The sequence below is a fragment of the Physeter macrocephalus genome, chromosome 8 (assembly GCF_002837175.3).
Source record: "Physeter macrocephalus isolate SW-GA chromosome 8, ASM283717v5, whole genome shotgun sequence".
NCBI classification, from domain to species: Eukaryota; Metazoa; Chordata; class Mammalia; order Artiodactyla; family Physeteridae; genus Physeter; species Physeter macrocephalus.
In genome coordinates this window covers 105,490,275-105,510,767 of record NC_041221.1, presented here as the reverse complement: position 1 = coordinate 105,510,767, position 20,493 = coordinate 105,490,275, and the positions used below count along the sequence as shown (strand labels likewise).

General features: G+C 38.7%; 1 long non-coding RNA gene across 1 annotated transcript; it reads left to right on the top strand.

Annotated features, from left to right (window-relative positions):
* Window positions 1-6,928: 6,928 nt before the first annotated feature.
* LOC114486665 (uncharacterized) lies at window positions 6,929-20,307 on the top strand. Its single transcript, XR_003680768.2, has 3 exons — window positions 6,929-7,447; window positions 18,534-18,591; window positions 20,114-20,307. It is a non-coding gene; the product is annotated as an uncharacterized lncRNA (long non-coding RNA).
* Window positions 20,308-20,493: the final 186 nt, after the last annotated feature.

The window sequence follows — 20,493 nt, the reverse complement described above, 5'->3', positions numbered from 1 at the left end:
AACTTTGCTTTCCTTGACTTAGGGGAAAAAGAAAAGTAAAAAAGATCTTAGATCTTTTTTTTTCTTTTTTTTTTTAAGACTAACATGGATTCCAAAAGCACTTATAAGCATAATAACAAGGCAAACACAGATAATGTTATAAGGATTGCTACGAATAGATGCTCACTTATTTCTGACTACAGCCAAAAGATTCCAACTAATAATCCCCAAATGGCTTGCCAGAACAAGTTTATTTTTCTTCTGGAAACATTTCAAGTTTCTACATCAGAATGCAGCAAAATACATTTTATTTTTTTTAAACGAGATCAGGGCAAAACCATATGCAAACGACAAAGCCCACATCCTTGAATGATCAGAACACAAGTAGCATTTAAGTGGGAGCTACTGGAAGATTTGTTCTTACAGTGGGTGAGAAATGGAGTGTTTGGGGACCCATGTTGTGTCAGGGCCAGGAGCTATCCCTGATCTTGGAAGGTAGGGCTGTAGGAGGGGGCAAAGGTGAAAGAAAGTCTTAAACCTCACCTACCTACAATTAAATACCCTTTAATTGGCCCAAGGCAAAACTGTTGTGTTCACCCACATCTTCAGAGAAGCCTCAGGCTGCATATTTTGGCTTCGCACATCAGTCGTTTAGGTGGTCTCTCACTAGTACTTTACTCTGGGTTCTCTTATGTAAATACGTTGGAAGGATAATGAGAAATTAGCAATAATTAACTGTCGCGTATAAAGCAAATAAGATTTTTGCCTTGAATACTGTATTCATTCTTAGGAATAAATTATACAAGTTTAACCTGAAAAATATGGTTTGATCACTATTGTCTCACTCTCAAAGTGATAACTTTGGACTTACTAATAATTAGCAGTAATAGTCATAGCAAAAAAATCATAAAAAATATGAAAGGATCACCCACATAAAAACTTTTTTTTTTAACATCTTTATTGGAGTATAACTGTTTTACAATAGTGTGTCAGTTTCTCTTTTACAACAAAGTGAATCAGTTATACATATACATATATTCCCATATCTCTTCCCTCTTGCGTCTCCCTCCCTCGCACCCTCCCTATCCCACCCCTCTCATCGTCACAAAGCACAGAGGTGATCTCCCTGTGCTATGCGGCAGCTTCCCACTAGCTATCTAATTTACATTTGGTAAAAACTTTTTTATTTTTAGCCTATAGGTTTTAGTCAGTTAAAAGTCATTTTGTTCCTAAAGATTATTTGATCAGCTCTGTTTTTCTTATGTCTTTTTTTGAATCTGTTTTCTTGTTGCTAGCTAAGTAATTTATTTAAAATGCGACATTATTTAAAGCATATGATATTAGCATGATTTGCTCTGAGGGTGTTAACCTAATTCTTAAAAATTTTAAATTCATTTTAATATCTCAGTGGTATTATGCTCTGTTAAAATTGCATTTCTGGAAAAACTCACTCATCTGTAACAGTTTAAACATGAACCCTTTACCCATATATTAGCTGAGTAAAAAATGAATTTCCTTTTTACTGTTTTTCTTTTCAATACATCTTGTGAAACCATAAGAGAGTTCTGCAATTTATAATGGGAAATTTGGCTGCCATTTGCTTGGACTGTGACATATGACTATAATTTGTAACTTTCCTTCCAACACTTGGTTATTTGTTATCTGAATATCTGAGTTTCAGAAGTATGAATTAGTGTATGAACAATGGAAAAAGTAAAAAGGTACTCTGTAATTCTCAGGGGTTTGGTATGCGACCATCCTCAGAAATATAGGCTGGGAAACACGGTTAGGTACAGAATTTGTATTCTGCTTATCTTGGTGATTTACATGACTCTGTGTGACTTGCAACTTCATTCGATTTTTACATCTTTTTATTTGCATGTTATTCATTTTGTTTTGTGTCTGAGATTGTCCATATCTTTGGTTTTTTCCAAATGTCTTTGAAACTTTATCAAAATCACAACTTTATTCTCTGGGTGCATTTTAAAGAAAAATATGTTAAAGCCATATAAGTCTTACAGAGTAGAGCATTTATTCCTTTAACAAATATTTATCAAGCCACTGTTATGTGTCAGTTGCTGTACTGGGCGCTGGGAACACAGAATTAAACGAGGCAGACATGGTCCTGTCTCAGTGAGCAAACAGTTTAGTGGAGGTTACAGAGGAGCAAACATGATGTGGTAAGGGATAGGTGGCAGCATTGAGGCACATAGCGGGGGTACCTGCCCCAGAAGTGGCAAGTAAGAGAGGGCTTCCAGGAGGAAGTTACTCCAACTTGATACTTGAAGGATGCATAGGAATTAGTTAGACAAAAAGATTTTAGGGTTTGGTTGGGGGTAGTGGATGGGAGGATAGTGTTCTAGTCAGAGGGAACAGCTTTGTTATACAAAAGACTAGAGGTGACAGAGAGCATCATTCTCTGAAAATTAAAATTAGTCCACACTGGTAGTGGAGGTAGACCACTAGAGACACAGTTAGGAGATATTTGGAAAGTAATATTCAACAGAGATGGTAATTATTGATTGGATATGGGCCCGGGAGAGGTAAAAAATCAAGGGTGACACCCTAATGTATTATTTGAGCAACTGGAGAGTTGAAGAAGAGTAGGTTAATTGGGAACAAGTCGGGCCAAATTTGTTTGGACATGATGAACTTTAGCAACATTAAAGAAACATAAAATAACTCTAGGACATTTAGGTGGAGATAGGTTAGGTTGATATGGAGTTCAGGAGAGACATCTGGGCTGGACTTATACTGCTGGGATTCCTTAACATATAGATTGTATTTGAAGCCATGGGAATGGACTTGATAAAGAGTTTGGGAGGGGGTCAGTGTAATTCACTGGAATTTAAGCCTGGATAATAACATGTAAAAGAGTTGGTTCAGATGCCTACAAAACACCTGAAGTCCCTGCTTTGAGAGACCGTATGCCATACTGAGTTAGAGTAAGTTGTCATCAAAGAGCATGCAAGAACCACAGAGGTCCTCTGATGGCTCCTGCTTAAAGGTCCACATAAGTGAGAATGTTATAGAAACATAGTCTTAGCTTTGGTTTATGCTTCAGAGGGAAACCATCCTCAAAGATGGAGAAACTAGCATGATTTGAACTGAAGTCTAAAGATCCTACTGGACAGGTCCATCATAATGCCTGCTGTACCAACAGTTTCCTTCTAAGGGAACGTGTCTCACCCACAAGTGGGCTGTGGGAGCAGCCCTGGGTCGCCATGCATCCCCTTTCTACAGACCTATCTGATTGGACCAGGGTGGTCCTATCCCTAACCAATCCCTAAGTTGGCCAGTGTCCTATGAGATGGTTTGGCATGAAAAACTGCCTGAACAGGCAAAATGGTGATTAGATGGGTCAGATGTTCTAGCTCAGGAATGTGAACTAGGGCATCTGGGGAGGGAGTCAATTAGTTGGTTTTGGGAGGGAGTATAAGCTAAAAAGAACCACAAGAAGAGGCTTTGTGGCAGCAAGAAAGATGAGAAAAATGATGGTAAAAGTAAACAGAATTTATGAGTAAGCAGAAACTGAGAAAGAAATGATAGAGAGTAGAGGGTAAGGTGGCTAATTAATACCAGTGAGAGGAATAGATGCAGCCAGAAAGGAGCTGAGTCACCACCATAAAGGGAAGAGATAAAGTCCTCCTGTTAAAGGGCCAATAAGGTCAGTGGCCACTGGAACCGTGCTGGATTTTTCTTATTCCCAAATATCCTCATCTCTAAGGGTGTTCCATAATACTCTTTTGAGTCCTTGAATACCCTTATAATAAGCTCTAATTAATTAGGGTACCAAAGTAAGTCTTTATTTATTGGAAACAAATTGCTTTACAAACAGAATCCTTCAACCCCAAAATTTCTTTGCAGGCTTGCCTGACACACAGCATGATGAAATACACCATTAGAAATGCATTTCTTTGGGCTAAGAAATTGGGGGCTCGTGATTCTTTAGTAAAATGTAAATATCACCGAGTGGTATGCTATAGAAAGCCATTTTTCAACACAAAGAACAATTATTGAACCTCTACTATGTATTGAATATTTTGTGTGTGTGGGTGTGTGTTGAGATGGGGGTGAGGATGAGAGAGATGTTGGTGAGAAGCTCTGAGGAATACTGAGTATGCATAAGAAAAAGTCCTTTCCTTTAGAAGTTTACAATTCAGTTAAAAATACATTCAGGACTAGGAAGGGCTTTAAAGATTATCTAGACTAGTGTTTGAAACTCAAATGTCTACAGGGGTTGGGTAAGGATAGTGTGAGTGAAGTGGGCTGAGTGGGAGCTGCGGGGAACTATAGAATGCATGTCCCGTCACAGTATGGTCTCTGGGCAGGTCTGCCGATGCTTATACATCAAATTTTTCAAGGGAAGCTCAATTTTTATGTAAAAACCCCAAATTTTAAGTGTTGGTATATACTTCAAGTTAAGGCAAAACAGAAGTCTTGGGAGTCGAACAAAAAAAGATCTGCTGGCTGCATTTAGACCATGGGTTTATGATCTCTGTTCTAGACTAGTGAGTTTCAAAAGGTTTGAAGATTCAGAACCTTCTTGCAAAATAAATTTTATGCCTAAATATTACATATAAAAAGATAGAAGCAGAAATATTGGGGTTGAAACTGGATGAGGAATCAGAGCCTTGCTATCTTGACCAATCTTGAAAACCACTGAGGTGGTTCAATCCCACCTCAGTTCTACAGATGAGATACAGGGAAGATTCCAGAATTACTGGCCCAAGATAACACTTAGACAATTATGTAGATAATGTCCGTTTTTACACTATGGAGTGTGACCTGTTTTATAGACGATGATTAAGTATTCTGGTTCTAGAGCCACACTGTCTGGATTTGAACTCACTTAAGAGCAAATTTAAGAAAGTGGCATTTAGTCTCTCTGCCTAAATTTCCTGTCAGATGGGAATGATAAATATCAATACTACTACTAACCTCATTAGGTAGTTAACAAGATTAAATGAAATTACACACATACAGCATGAAGTGCAGTCCCTGGCACACCTAGGTATTGAATAAATGTTAGCTATTTTTATTACAGAGTATCTTTGCCAGTCTTTAACATCATAGCAAGATTTATTTCCTGTGACAACCAGCTGACACCTACAAAATAGTCCTGGGGGAAAGGAATATAAGTTGTTTTTTTTTTTTTTTTTTTTTAGGGATATAAGTTTTGATGAGAGCATCTTATATCTGGAGCAACTTATAGAACGGGCAGGGAATAGTGGGTAGCTTTAGCCTAGGGTTTTTTCCTTCTCTGTAGCTCTGGTCCTTGCAACTCCTTAGAATTAAAGATTTTACAGGTTACTGGCAGACTTTTGACGTTCATGCGTACACACAACCCATTATTATGATCTAAAGGGCTGTAAAGGTACTCAGAATCGGACTTGATAAGTTGATCAAGAAGTTTAAATACTTGGGGATTAATTCTTCATAATAGGAACCATGTGTAAATAGAACCTAATTTGTGGGTACATCCCCTTACTCCACTCACAATGGCAGGTATGGCTCATTTTACCCCTTGTCAAGCAACTGAGGAAGAGGGCTGTCATTGCTTAGGGGTCCAGTTTTGCAGGCTCTCTCAGTAGAAGCTGTTTCTGCTGGCAGCCTCCTTGGGATAATAACCCATGTAGACATTCAACAAGTAATTCCTGAACACCTACCATGTGCCCAACTTTACGGTTCAACTGTTTCCCAGGCAAGATGGCTTTATCAGCCCCATGTCGGTCTGGATAGTGACTCGATGGCCTGGTCAGCCCACCCTGCACCAGCCTCCCTCTGCTGGCACTTCAGGGGCATCTGGTCAAAGGAAGGAGTGGAGCCTCTTGGTAGAAAGAAACTTAACAGACAACCATAAAAGGATTTTCTAAATATGTCCAAAATCCAATATAACCCTGGGTAATTTGATTTGTAGGAAATGGAGAGCAGAACATTACACACAGAGTGCTTATCTATAATTCATAATAATTACTGTAATGGGGAATCTACCGTACAGATAGATGTACGAACACAAATTACACTCCCAGAAGAATGCACTTCTGGCCAAAATAGCCCTTTGCGCCCTCCTAATCTACCTAGTCTTTAGTGTGCATCACTGAGTTGCCCAGCAGGTTTAAAGCTTTTTGGGGCCACCTGTTGAAAGCTGACGAGTTTCTCCTTTCGATGAGAGAGATCACTGACCCATTTTGCAAGAGAAATTCAGGCATTTTCTTAGCTTAGGTGTGCTCTAGTATTTTGGCCTTTGGGCAGTCACAGCATAATATTTGCGAATTTATTGAATGATTTATTTCTGATATTTATGATTTAGTGTTATGACAGGAGCATTTTCTCTTCAATAGAAAGGATAGAGCCTCTTCAGTCGCTTGTTCTACTGAAGGCTCAAATTCAGTTGGGCTGAAGGCTGATATGCCATCAGGGGATGTGGACCCTTGAAAAGGGGCTGCAGGGATAAACAAATTTGTGAGGAGCAACAAAACGAATGGAGACGGTAACCTTTGTTGCGAATGCAGACTTTAGAACTGCATATTCTTCTACTCTACGAGTCCATTTATCTTTGCTGAGTCGTGAGATATATACGTATATTTACTGAGAGTAAGGGTAGAAGATGCTACATTTTTCACAAGAAAATAATTGTGGTATCTTTATTTTTCTCCTTTAAGTATTGTTTTCGTATCTGACATCTCTCTTTCCCAGATGCCCCTTCTGACCCTCCCATTCCACCCCAAGAGAGATTGTGGTAGCCGTTACTTCCAATACTGATCATCGTTTCTTGTAGTAGTTCATTTTACAGTTTATGATTGTCCATCATCATTTACTTTGGTCTGTCTGGGAGACGTTCAAAACCTAGCCACTACTTTATTTTTAGTGGCAGAGCGTGTCTACGCTTCAGCTGCTGGGAATGCTGGTTCTGGCTGCGAATCTTGTTTGCTTTAAGTTGCAGTGCTTTTGGTCCCATGTGTTTTAGTTTTTGGAAGCAGCTGTATTGGTAAAGCTTCTGGCTGAATTACCGGACAAAGCCTGCATTATAAAAATCCTCAGCTTGTTTGCTCTTCACTTCAAAAAGACTGTGGGCTGCCAGCTTGTCATACTCATATTACCCACATGCCTGCTGAAGTTTTCACCAGCAGGCATGAATCTCTGGGTCTCTGCTTTTTTTTTCTTTTTTTAATTGGTTGGCCTATAGCTATTTGGTTTGATATGTATTTGTCAAAGACAAATCATATAGGGGCTGGCACAAGACAGCTGGCAGTCTATGGCCCTCCCAGAAGCAAGGAGGTTTTGGATGAAGGATTTTACTTTTTCCCCTGGTCTGAATCTTCAGAATAGGGCTGAACCTGGCATAGAAGACTTCTGTTGGCTTTTGGAAAGCTGATTGCTCAGTCATTGAACTCAGAATGTGTTTGGAGTGAGAGTGTGTGTATGTACCGGCATCTGGGACCCTGATGCAGTAAAGCAGGCTAAGGTAGGAAACAAAAACACGTTGTGGTTCATAAACAATCCTATATGCCTAGGCATCAAGAGGAGGAGGAAGTTTCAGCTGGTTGGTGGCCCATGAACGCTCTCGAATGCCATCAATGCCGTGTAGTTTTTCAAGTGGTTTAATTGCCACCATATCACTGCTTTCATTGCTCCTAAACTAATCCTTCTGTTTCTCCAGTTTTCAAAATGCTTACTGGGCCTTCACTGCCATTTCTGATTTTTATTATCAGCACAACCCAACTATCTTTCATCTTTCCCTATGATTTGTTCTCTCCTTTAAAGAACTTCTGGATAGTTGAAGAGATTAGTAGATAGAAGCTGAATTGATCTGCAGTTGGTCATTGGTATTTATATTTGATATCATGGATTCCATCCTCCAGTGTTCAAGATAAATGATAGGTGACAAGGGAATTAGCTTCCTTAGGTTTTTACAGAGTCTGCCTCTTACAGGAGATGTCAGGGCAGACTTGAATAGCAGAACTCCAGATTTAGCTTTTGGAAGTGTTCTCAGTATCAAGACCTTAGTTTAAGTAGTAATGGAGCTTGTGCTTGAATTAAAATCAGAAATTTTTTTTCTGAGCATTGCCAAGACTAGAGGTGCAGACTCTCAGCATGTGGACCTGATCTGGTCTACAGATGAGGGTTTAGCCTGAACATTTATAAATCCACCAAATGATGTTTTTTTTCTTTCAGTTGACTTAGTTGTCATCACTTTAAAAAACTTAAAAATTGGGAGAATTCACATAAAAATCTTGACTTCCAGCTCCTTGGCAAACTGTAAGGTCTGGCAACACTGGGCTTATGTTTTCTCCTATACAACTGGATGGAGCTTAATAACTGCTGACATTTTTAGATGGGCAAGTGTGCCACAGGCTCCAGGAGTCCCTGTGACTTCTCTGTCACTGAGGCCAGTGTTAATTGCCAGCTCATCCTATTTGCAATTTTGCCTTTTTAAAGGCAGCATTTGGAACCTTTAACATTATGCTCATGTCACCTTGCTTTCTTCTCCCATTGTACCTACCTGATTGGCTCCTAAAATTATTTACGTTTGGGGTGCCTGCCTTCATCTCTCTATGAGGCATGGGAAGTATAGAGCAGAAAATGATGGTTTTATCAAGACACTTAGGCACTTATCAAGACTCTCAGGCACTAGGGTCTGTTGGATTTATTTTGCATGGTTTGTTTTTGTAAGATTCTGGTGTCTGAATACTTGTGGTATCAGGAATAATGTCTAAGGCAGATGCAAAAGAGAGACTTTGTTATCTCTGTTAGCTATAAGTGATTCAGGATGGCAGTAATGCACTGGGTGTGGGGGAGGGAGTCTGCGAGGTCACAGCTTAAGTATAATGAACTGTGAATCCTTTGAAGAAAAATCAAGCTCTTCATATCCTTCTCTATGCTGGAGATTACAAAAGAAAACCCAGGCTTGAACCCTACCTCCTTTCGAGCTGACATCAAATAAGGAAACGTGAGAGCCATTGTGCATTGTCTTAAAGCTCAATGGAGTACAGACTTCCCAGCAGAGTTCTATGTGCATATGTGGGGAGATGACCATGGATGGAAGAGCCTGCTAAGAATTCAATCACTTTACTCTGAGCCTCTTAGATTTGGGGCATTTTATGACCATCTGGCCTCTTTATGGGAAGAGGCAAATCAAGAGGAAATCACATAAAATATCCTCTGGGTGCTTTATAAATATTTTTAGATGAATTTGTAGCACAATGTTTACCTGCTTGTTTGTAACAAGGAAATCAGGGACGAAAAGTGATCGGCTCCTGGCTTTTTAAATTGGCTCCCCAGGAAGATATTGCCATTTGAAATTACTTAACATTTTTCCCCCAATATAAATGCTTAAGGCAAGAACTAGGTTTTATACCTAGCAAATAGCAATGTAAATGTCAAAGAACATATTCCAGAGCATTACACTTACAGCTCTTAAAATGGCTTCTTAGAATGGTATTAATCACTGTCAGTTTTGTGTACAACATTTCATCAATTAAATAGCAAGAGGACCTGTCTTTCATGGAAAGCAAATAACACATATGGATTTCCTCTTAGCAATCAGCTGAACATTCTGCATTTCCTTCTTGTTTGCAAAAAGGATTTGGACTGAAACCATCAACATGTTTGTGTTCTTCATTGCTAAAGCAAAGCAGATGTGTAACAGCTTCAGTAGAATCCAGATTCATTTACAAAGTATCTTGTGAAACATCTTGATGTGGAAGTATTTCTGTATCGTTAGATCTTTTAGAGTTGGATAGAGGGTGACACCCTATAAAAATTGTGAAGTGCTTTAAAGTTTGTCATGTCTTGAGCCGAGGTTTTCAAGACTGTGTCACTACGTGTATGTAGAGGGGACTTTAAAATGTTCAAGCGTAATGTGAAAAATTTGTTTCCAGCAGGGACTAGTTTCAACTAGGTCTGTAGATTTATAAAATGATGAGGCAATTTTATGCAGCAAAGACTGATGATAGAAATGTAGTTTACATAAATGGCAATGGATTAGCACTTAGACCACTTTCCATGTATGTTTAAACAATCTTCCACAACCCTCAAAAATCTCTTTTTATAAACTTCATCATTTATCTGGGATTAAAAGGGCAATGTTTTGACAACATTGTTGATTTACATGTAACTCATCATTTGTTTATCATTTATCTGAGATGATTAGTGCCTGAACTTCGTATGCCTGGAATGTATATTATACTTGTTTACATTTTTGGCAGATGATGCCCTTTTTAATGTATTTTTTAGGGCTCAGGACAGCTTGGTGACTTTGATGATCCTTCTAGTAATCAGTGCCCTCTAAGACTGAGGGAAGTTGAAGATTTATAACTTTTCAGCACAGTTCAATTTTAGTGATAATCCATCAAAGTCTTTAGTATTCTTCTCAGATCCTAGCCTCAGATCTAGTCTGACAAGATACACTGGTCTCCGAAAATTGGTCCTTAGGGCCATGAAATCCTGTTGAGAGTCAGGAATACAGCACCAGGCACAGGTATTCCCAAATGTATAAGTGTAAGTGAACAAACAGAGATGTGGATATCAATACATCAAGAGATTCTCTATATTAGTAAAATACTTACACATACTCCCACATACATATTCTAAGCAAGATGTAACTATTATAATCCAAAACTGTCTGTTCATCTAAGATAGCTTTTGTATTCATTCATATTTCCAATGATAGACTATGCCTGTTGCCAACTATTTATGATTTTTTTTCCCCATTTAGGACCATCTTAAATTGATTTTGTAGCTTAAAATAAGAAAGGGCCATCCAGAGGAAGTGATTGAAAATCATTTCTATTTGTAGAATAATTTCAGTGGTTGGGTGTTAGGTGAAATTTTACAGTTTATAAGTTGAAAGTTTAACAAGGTGGAGAAGTTGTGTTTTTATTCAACATAATTCCTGTGAGAGCAGTTTGTAATGAGAAAAGCACTCTGAGCAGAGACAAACTCTGCTTCATGGGGACTGCAGATGGTGTGGAGATTCACAAGTTGGGAGCTCTAGATGTGTAAGCCACACTGGGCAGATTAGGAAGCAAAGAAACATGGCAGAAACCGAGCAGGGAAAGATCGTTCTCTCCATGAAAGGGGTACTGGGGTGAAAAAGACATGTCAAAAAATAATATTTAAGATGAATTTCTGTGAAATTTTGTGTGAATTGCCCACATTACCCATTAAAGCAATTCACAATCAAGATCTACATAATACTTCAGGTCTTCTGAGGCCAGATTGCTGTTTCACTGAATACAAAGCTCTACAGAGACTGGTCCAAGTGGGAGCCAGCTATATTTGGGCTACATATGGGATTTTGCATCCAAATCATTACCCTATAACTAAGTTAATTTCATAATTTCACTATGACTATCCATGTTTTGGGATTATATGGAATGAGTACTAAGAAAATTGGATTGCATGGTTATTTCAATTGAATGCCACTTCACAAAACATGGACACATAGGGATGTTGCTTCTATTATGCATATATCTGTCTATAGAATATACCTATAGTAGGGAAAGATAAACACAGAGGTTTGGGAGAAATTTACTTCTAGAACTAGATCGAGAACAACAAGAATTGACCTGTATCAATACACATCATGTCCAGGTAGAACTTAGATTCAACTGTATGTTATTAGATGATGGATTAGCCAAAAGTATCAAGAGAAGAAGAGCTAACTCAGTCTCTTATCTTCTAGAAGATAAAGCCTCTGGATGAGAAGGTCAGGAGACATCAATAAGAAAACAGTAAAATAAGAAGGGGTATCCAACAGCTAGAACTTAAGGCAATGAGGATAGAGTGGTGAGTTGCTGGGGAAGAAACTGGAGATAAGAAAGGGGAGAGTAGAGGAGACAACGATTTCCTTGTATCATGTATAAGCCAGATCACCCACGGTGTCACTGACTCTTAGCCAGACTCTAACTGGCTACGGATTGCTTTTAAAGACAAAGCTTTCAGATGAGATAAAGTTAAGGTAGTCCATGCGATGGCTACAATTTCTTAAGAGGGAAGATGGCTGCTGCACCTGGCTTGCTAGGGAACCATCTTCTGGAAGGGGTGGATCTGGTGCTATCAGTCTGTGTTTTGTAGCATCCAATTGGCTGGTTTGAGATTAATGGTTGGGGATTAACAGAGGAACACTCAGATATTCCCTTGTGAACAAACAGGCTCAAAACTGAATTTTAACTTTGACTTGATGGACACCCCTTTATGAGGAAATTGGAGTTGTTCTTGGAAAGGGATGTCAGTGACAGCCAGGCTTGGGCTCATTCAAAGCTTTTGCATTATCTCACTGGACAAAAACATCTCTGGGGACTTGGCTGCAACTGTGGGACTGGAATTAAGCAAGCTTTGAGCACATGGGTAGAGGCCAGCTCCCCCGGAAACCTGTGAAATTGATAGGAGGTGCTATGCCAGGGACTGGAGGAAAAGTCTCTAAAAGTGGTTAGAAATGCCACTGAAATAGAACAAAGATAAATAGCCTCAGAGCAGGGAAACTAACTGAGAGTCTACAGGCTCTCAGGTCATCCACAGACTCAAACTCACCAGGAACTGCCATGGAGAATAGCTGAGATGCACATTTTGAATTGACAGCTACGAATCACCAAGAGGAACATATTTAGACCTCAGTATTGAGACTGAAGCAACTGGGACTGGGGGTCATCCACCAGGGGGCAGTAAAACAAAGCATGGTCACTTGAAGCCGATTTACATAATAGGCAACCTTTTGGATTTTATAACTAAACACCAAGGAGACATCACAGTTCTTTCTGGAGGAGGAAGAGGCAACTCTAACAAGCCTCCAGGAACACAGACAACTAAGCTTCGATCTGAGATGCAGGCATGATCTGAGCAGCTAAAATGATATGGCTATGCTGCAATTTCACGGAGTCTATCCTCCCAGGAAGTAAGGTCTTCCTAGCTAGGGACAAGCAGATTGCAAAAACAAACAAACAGCAACAACAACAACAATAAAACCCTGAAGAGGCTGCTTACAATCAATTGGGAAACTTGCCTCCTTGTCTGTTTCAGGAATGCTATGGTGATCATAAGCAAAGTTGCTTTGGTTCTCTAGCCACCCATTCCTCAGGGTTTTGCAGACCTCAGTACACTCAGTCTGCTCAGAAATTTGCGGAGGCAAGAGATGATCCCATTTTTGCTCTTGTTGCTTTAGCAAGGGCTTCTAGTACCTGTCAGCCCCATGAAGGAAGTAATTAACCGAATATACCTTTTGCCTTATTATTACCAGCAACACAGACTCTATAGGAGGCTAGGATCACCTCAGAAAGCTGACAAGTTTTGCTCCTAGACTTCCTAACAGAAATGTTGAAGGGTCATAGTGCCCAAGAGGACTCATGGTCACCTCGGTAAAGGATGGGGAAGGAAACTGAGTATGAGATTCCATAAGGTGAACAGGAGGAGTCTCAGGGTAGCACATATAGAGATTACTTGTCTTTATGGAACACTACCAAGATATAACCAGAGAGATGCTGTAACAATACAGACTAGCTAACATGTATTTTGCATCTGCCATGTGTCAGACATTTTTTTCTAAATGTTTACATATAAGTTGTCGAATCTACACAATAACCCCAGGGTGAGATACTATCGTTACTTGCATTTTGTAGGTGAAAAAACTGAGGCACAGAGAAGTTAAGATCCCACAGAAAGGCTTGGCAACTCAGCTTGTGCTTTTACTATGCTGTCCTGCTTTTGTCTGCAGACAATTTTATTCATCAGTTGCAGGAGGCAGAGTGTCAGAGTTGATTATTATGAGAAAGGTAGTTGTAAATTTTGAGGAGAAAGAAAACATGTCAAATAAGATATTTAGAAAGCATTTTATGTTGAATGCTATGTATATTCTGTCCCTGATACCCTAATACTTTAGTCTTAAGAAATTATGCATAAAAATCTCTAGTTAGTCAAGATTTCTGGAATAAAATTTTTCTATCTTTGAATGCAGCACTACGTGTAAAATTCCATGAGGGTGACCAGCTATATTCAGGTTGCAGTAGCTGGTATAATTTTGAAGAAACTTTATCACTGGTTATGCAGTTGCTGGTTTTCCTAGTCTTTTACGTAAGGTCCTTTCTCAAAGTTATTAAAGTTCTTTAAAAGTTGGAAATTCAGAATAATAAATACCGCAGTGTGAGGTGGCATCACTGGCAGAGGAGTTATAAGCACTATGTGATGTTATCCTGTTTTGTGTCCCAGTTCCTCTTCTTAGGAGTTGTGTGACTTAAGGAAAATCACAAGAACTCTCTGAGCCTTAGGATATCTTCTATGAAAGAAGGGAGACGCAAGAGGGAGGAGATATGGGGATATATGTATATGTATAGCTGATTCACTTTGTTATAAAGCAGAAACTACCACACCATTGTAAAGCAATTATACTCCACTAAAGATGTTGAAAACAAAAACAAGGGAAATAATCTTTATTTAATAGGGCTTTTGAGAGTATTAAATGACAATGTGATTGTAAAATGCTCGGTAAAATTACTGGCACATAGTAAGAATATAATGCGATATATTACATTGTTGTTATTAGCACTTCTCTTTCCTGATTGCTAATATCAGTTCTAGCCTGAATTGCAGAACACATCAAATTAGACTGACAAGATCTGACTGTAGTATCCTACTACTGTAATCATTAATAGCTGTCAACAGTATTGGACATATCGATAACCCTCCATTTTTGAAGTAGTTTTTCCAGCTGGTTTCTGATGTCCTTTCTACCATGCTAGTGGTAGTGAACAGGTATGACTGCATGCCATGAGTGAATTTCAGTTCATTTGCAAGGCTGATTTCAAGTATTTTGCGCGCGCACACACACACACACACACACACACACACAAACACACAGATCTTGGCCTCTGTCATCCTAAATGTCTAAATATTTAGGATAATATTTCCTTCTGGGATGCGTAGTTAGGGAAATCATCTTAGTTCTTATTCCCCAGTCCCCACCAAAAAATAATGGAGAATGCCTCAGCAGAGCTAAAAATCATAAGAATGTATTTGTTTATCTCCTCTTTAGTGTTTATGATTATTTTCTTTTCATTCTCACTTGTGACACCACTGGTAATGCAAATCACGGAACCCAATACTAAAATTTTCCTGCTATTTGGAATTCAGGCAATAGTTGCCTTCACCTTGTGCTCTATTCTTGACAACAATTGGAGGAGCTATTATATTACACGCATGGACTGTCCAATGAGCAAAAGGCCAGCTGTCACTTTGAGTGACAGCCTTCCAGTTGCAAAAACTGTAATTCCGCTCATTCAATTGAGTGATTGTGTGGCTGAATGTCACTTTGCCTTCAGAAAATCTCTCAACTTCCATTGTTTTGACTACATTCTGGAGTTGATGTTGCAAAGAGAGGATGGTGTAATGCAGAGAGCACTGACAGTTTGCATCTGCAAGCTGGGGCATATCTCCTGCTGCAATGTTTATATCCTTGGCTAATAGTGATATAATTCCTCTTTTTTTTTTTTTTAAAGTGACAGGTAGTTGGGATTTGTGCTTTTGTTCTTTTAGAAAAGGAGAAGCAGATTCAAGTGGTCTGTAAGGGTAGGATTTATCTAGTTCTAAGATTTGGATCTAATTCCTCAACAACATTCCTATATTAACTTAGTTGAATGGAAATAATAAAACTATATCTGTGATAATCTGATTATGTCTGTCTGTCACCTTACTTAGAGTGGAGATGACTGCATGGCTGATTTGGCTGCAGCTGTTCTCATATGATGTTACCGTGTCAAGACAGCCATAGTGATGAACTTGGAAATGAACTGGTCTGGTTAAATGGTCACAGCTGATAGTCAATGGACTGGTGTTTTTCTTAGCAGCATTTAGCTGGGCTGTTTTTTCTCAAGTGTCCTATGATGTTAAGTGAAAACATCTACAATGCCACTGACACAGATAGTAATATAGCTGCTTTGATTAGTTCAACAATCTCTTAAAAATTGGAAAGACTTATCATTCTTTGGGGTCAGATCTTGAAGTAAGTATAAAAGGCATCTCTCTTCATGGCATAATGGGGTTGGGCTCAGGCAATTCAGCCTTTAAACAATAGTGGCACCATATTATGAAGGTCTTGACACTTAGACTGGGCACTGGGACTTTATTCTTTCAGTGAAGACTCTGTCCCTGGGCAAGTTTCTGAGTCTTATTTCAGAAAGATGAATGTGTCAGAGACTTCTATGCATTTACTGAAATTCATTTGCTGCTCTTCCTGGGTATACAGCTAGACTTATTTCCCAGTCTTTCTTTGGTTATGTGAAGCTAGATGATAAAGTTTTGGCCAATGAAATTTCAGTGGAAGTGATGTGTGTCACTTCTTTATCAAGGTGGTGAAGAAGTGGTGTGACCTCCCTAACTGCTGGCAGAATGGAGGTACTCAAGGATATACATATTGGTGGAGGGATGAGACAGAAAGATCCTGAATTCCTGAATGCAGATTGCTTTACTGGAAACACCCGTATTGGAGTGTAACATGAGTGTGTGTGGGTGTAGTAAAAGCCAATGAGACTTTAGAATTTACTAAATTACTACCCTAATTTAGCCTTTCAGCCATAGCTAGAATAATTAGGAAGGGGAAGATTCTGGAGTGAACAGGACTAGTTGGGCTGCTCTTGCAGATATAAAGTATAATGGCTGATTCTAGAGTTGAGACAATAAAGAACAAAGAATTCTGAAGGAATGTTTATTGTACTGGATGTAAAGGATAAATTAAAAGAGACAATAAACAAAATTTTAGAAATTAAAACAAGTTACCTCAGACAAAAGGGATAATTGGGAAAAAGATAGGAAGCAGATACAGTGAATGTTGTTTGACACATGAGTAATACGAGGAATTGGAAATACAGGATGGGAGACTAGGTGAGAGGTCAGGCTGTAGTTGTAGCCTTATAAGTCATTTGTCTGCAAAGAAACCAAGAGGAGTCGTGGATGAGAAGTGTGATGGCAGCACAGATGAGGATACTACTGTTAAAGGAGAACTAGGAATCAAGTAACGAAGGCAGAAAAATAACCACTAGACAAAAGGAAAGAGCAATGTGGTGACAGAGAAGATAGTTTAGTAATTTTTTATTTTAACACTGACAAATGATTCAGGTAATCAAAAAGGACAAGGAATGAGAAAAGGTCATTTGCTTTGACTTTTTTAGGCTTCTTCCTGGGGGCATCCCTTTGTATGACTGTGATAAATCTACATATGTATATATTCCTGCCATGAAATTTTAAAGGGGTATAAACTCAGGGCAAAGGAAGCACAAAAACGCATGAGACACATTTTGGATTTAGTGTATGTTTCAACATCTGTCAGATACATGTTGAGCATCTTTTATATACTAAGCATTAAATGAAACGGGTCGAATTGGGGACGGTCAGACCAGTAGCCAGAATAAGAATCATAGGTGCCCTGTGTGCTTATGAACAAGTGCCTTGGGGACACAAGGCTGGAGTTGATGGAGTCTTTTTCAGGCCTGTGGGGTGGGTCAGAGAGAATGTGCTATCAAAGCAAAGTGAATTTCAAACTGAGAGAAAAGAGTGAGTAAAGGCATACAAACATGTGGATGGGACAGAATTGAGGAATGGCAAGAGGTTATGTGTGGCTGAATCCCTGGGTGATGAGGCTGGAAAAGGAGGGCCTTTGGGACATGTTCTGTAGCAGTTTGGCTCTACTGAGGATTTGAAACAGAGGAGGGACAAAGATCTGTGCTTTGGAAATATGATTCTGATATCCTTGAAGAGGATGGATTAGAGATGAAAGAAACTAGAAACATAGGCCCATTAAAAGATTATAACAATTGTCAGGTAAGAAATAATGAAGGTCAGTGGGTAGGACAGTAGGCATGGGAAGGAAAGAGGAAACATATTTAAACATGTTTTAGAATTGGAAATTCTCTGAGTGACTGGATGTGTAAGTAGGTGGAAGGTTTAAGAAAAATTCAACAGTGCTCCCTAATTTGAGGAAACCATTTCAGGCAAGGGGGTGGGGAATTGGTATTGTTTATCTACATTATTACCTATCACATCCAATCTGGGGAAAAAAAATTGCCTTCATCCTCAAAGAATATCCAGAATCCAAATGCTACTCATCACTTCCTCCTCTGCTAGTCTAGCTAGACCAAGCTGCTGCCCTCTCCTGCCTGGATTACTACAATATCTTCCAGTTTTCCTGCTTCTCCCTTTAGCTTTCTATAGTCTACTCTCAATGCATTAGCCACAATTATCCTGCTAAGTATAATGACAAGCCTCTCCTCTTCCTGATATCTTTCAACAGCTTTCCACCTCTCTCAGGGTAAAGTCAAAATTCTCACATGATCCACAAGATATTATCCAATCTGCCATCCCTTCTGTTCCCCTCACACCCACACATACATGCCCACACACCTATTATCTGCCACCTGGCTCCCTGAGCTCCAGTTTCACTGGCTTCCTTGTGTTGCCTATAATACACCAGGTATACTTCTGCCTCAGGTCCTTTGTACCTGCTTTTGTCTCCGTTGGGAATGCTCTTCCTTAGAAATCTGCATGATTTTACTCTCACTTTTTTTCAGGTCTTCACTTAAGTGTCATATTCACAGAGAGGCTTTCCCTGGTTACTCTACCTAAAATGTAAGCATGCCCCTTCTTCTTCCCCTTCTCTGCTTAATTTTGATTCCTAGCACTTTTCACTGTTTAGCATACTGCTTTTTACTTAATTATCTTGTTTATTGTGTGTCTTCCTCTCTAGAATGTAAGCTTCACGAGGGTGGGATTAAAAAATCTTTTTTAAAATGCTGTATCAGAGAGTGCTTGGCACATAGTCATTGCTTTATATTTGTTGAATGAATAAAAGTTTAGGGAAATGCAACTTACAACGAAAAGGCTAAAATTTGGAAAATTATTTTTGTAAGAATAAAAAATGTTAAGAGATATTCCCAGATCTCCTTCAAACATGCTAATCATTAATATTTCTCCAAAATGCTTTAAATAACATTTAAGATATATTACCTAAATAATAAAGTAATGAAAAAAGACATTATATAAGTATTGATTTTTAAATGCTGAAACTGGGATTACAGGAAGAATTTTGAGGACATGCACCAAAAAAAATACAGCCTAGAAACATGTCTCTCGGATGGGGTGAGGAGTGGAATCAGAGGATCAGCCAGGGCCCTCTCTGTGAATTCTGCATGCACATTGGGAGGCCGGATGCAGAGCGTCAGTGAGAGGTTCCAAGTCACTGAAGTGCTCAAACACTTCCTTATATTTATACTTCCTTGAGACAGTAAAAAGGAATTCATTCTTGCCTGTTCTCTACCCTAAATCAATACATTGAAAACTACATGACAACATATGTCACCGCTCTCTTAATATCTACAAACAATTCACCAACGATGTAACTATGAACTGTAAGCTTTAGGGAAATGTGTCTTTTACAACAAATGAAGTGTAGGTAGAAAATATAATTGTATAATGTCCACACTAAAGGATCGAAACAGTGAAAAAGGTAAAGATAATAAAGTCAGTCTTACGAATTGCATGATTGATTCAGCCACTTGTCAACATTGATTGAATTTTTCCTTTGTGCTAGGCACTGCTCTGATAGTAGGGATGCAAGATTAATAAGAAATAGTGCTCACTGCAGATAAAATTCTTTGTAATCAGGAACACAGGCAGGAAAATGAATAATTATTTTACCGTATGATAGAGTTAAACAAAAGATGCTGCGGAAGGCAATGAGAAGAAAATGTTCAACAACAAAAGCCTTTTGTTTGTGCAGTCCAGAATGTAACTGTGATGAGAAAAAGCAGTATGCAGAGTTTCATGAAAGTTTATAAGCTTAAAATAATATAAAATATAAAAATGAATGTGAATTTATGAATGACGCAGCATCCTTGCAGGTAACTGTGTTTTCAGCAGTTGAAAATTTGAAATCTGAAGTTCAGGACAGAGGTAAGAACTAAAGAGCGACATTTTGATATTATTGGTTTTTAGGTGATAAAGCTATGTTGGTGAATAAGATTACCAGAGAGTATAGAGCAAGAAGAGGGTCTAATCTCTCTCTCTCTCTCTCTCTCTCTCTCTCTCTGTCTCCCTGTCTGTGTGCCTATCTATCTATCTAACTATCTATCTACCTACCTATCTATCTAAGGATGGATGGAGGAAGAGAAGGCTGTGACAAAAATGGTGGAAAATTTTCAAAGTAGTTGTAGTCAAGCCAGGATACCCATTCTAAATATCAAGAAGGGAAAAGCTGAAGAAAGAAATTCTCAATCTTGTCAAATCCTTCACAGTATCAAAAGGAATGAATGAAATAAAATATTACTAATAAAAGAAAATATTGCAGATGGCTTCTTTAATTGACAGGTACACCCAAAGTTTTAAACTGGTTTTGTTATTCTTTAGAATATTAGGCACCTTTGTACCCACAAAAAGTAATTCAGGAACTAGAGAAAAAAATAATACAGTTTCCAATGTGGTCTTGCCATTGTGTCAGCAAATATTTATTTTTTATTAGTCCAATAAAAGCTA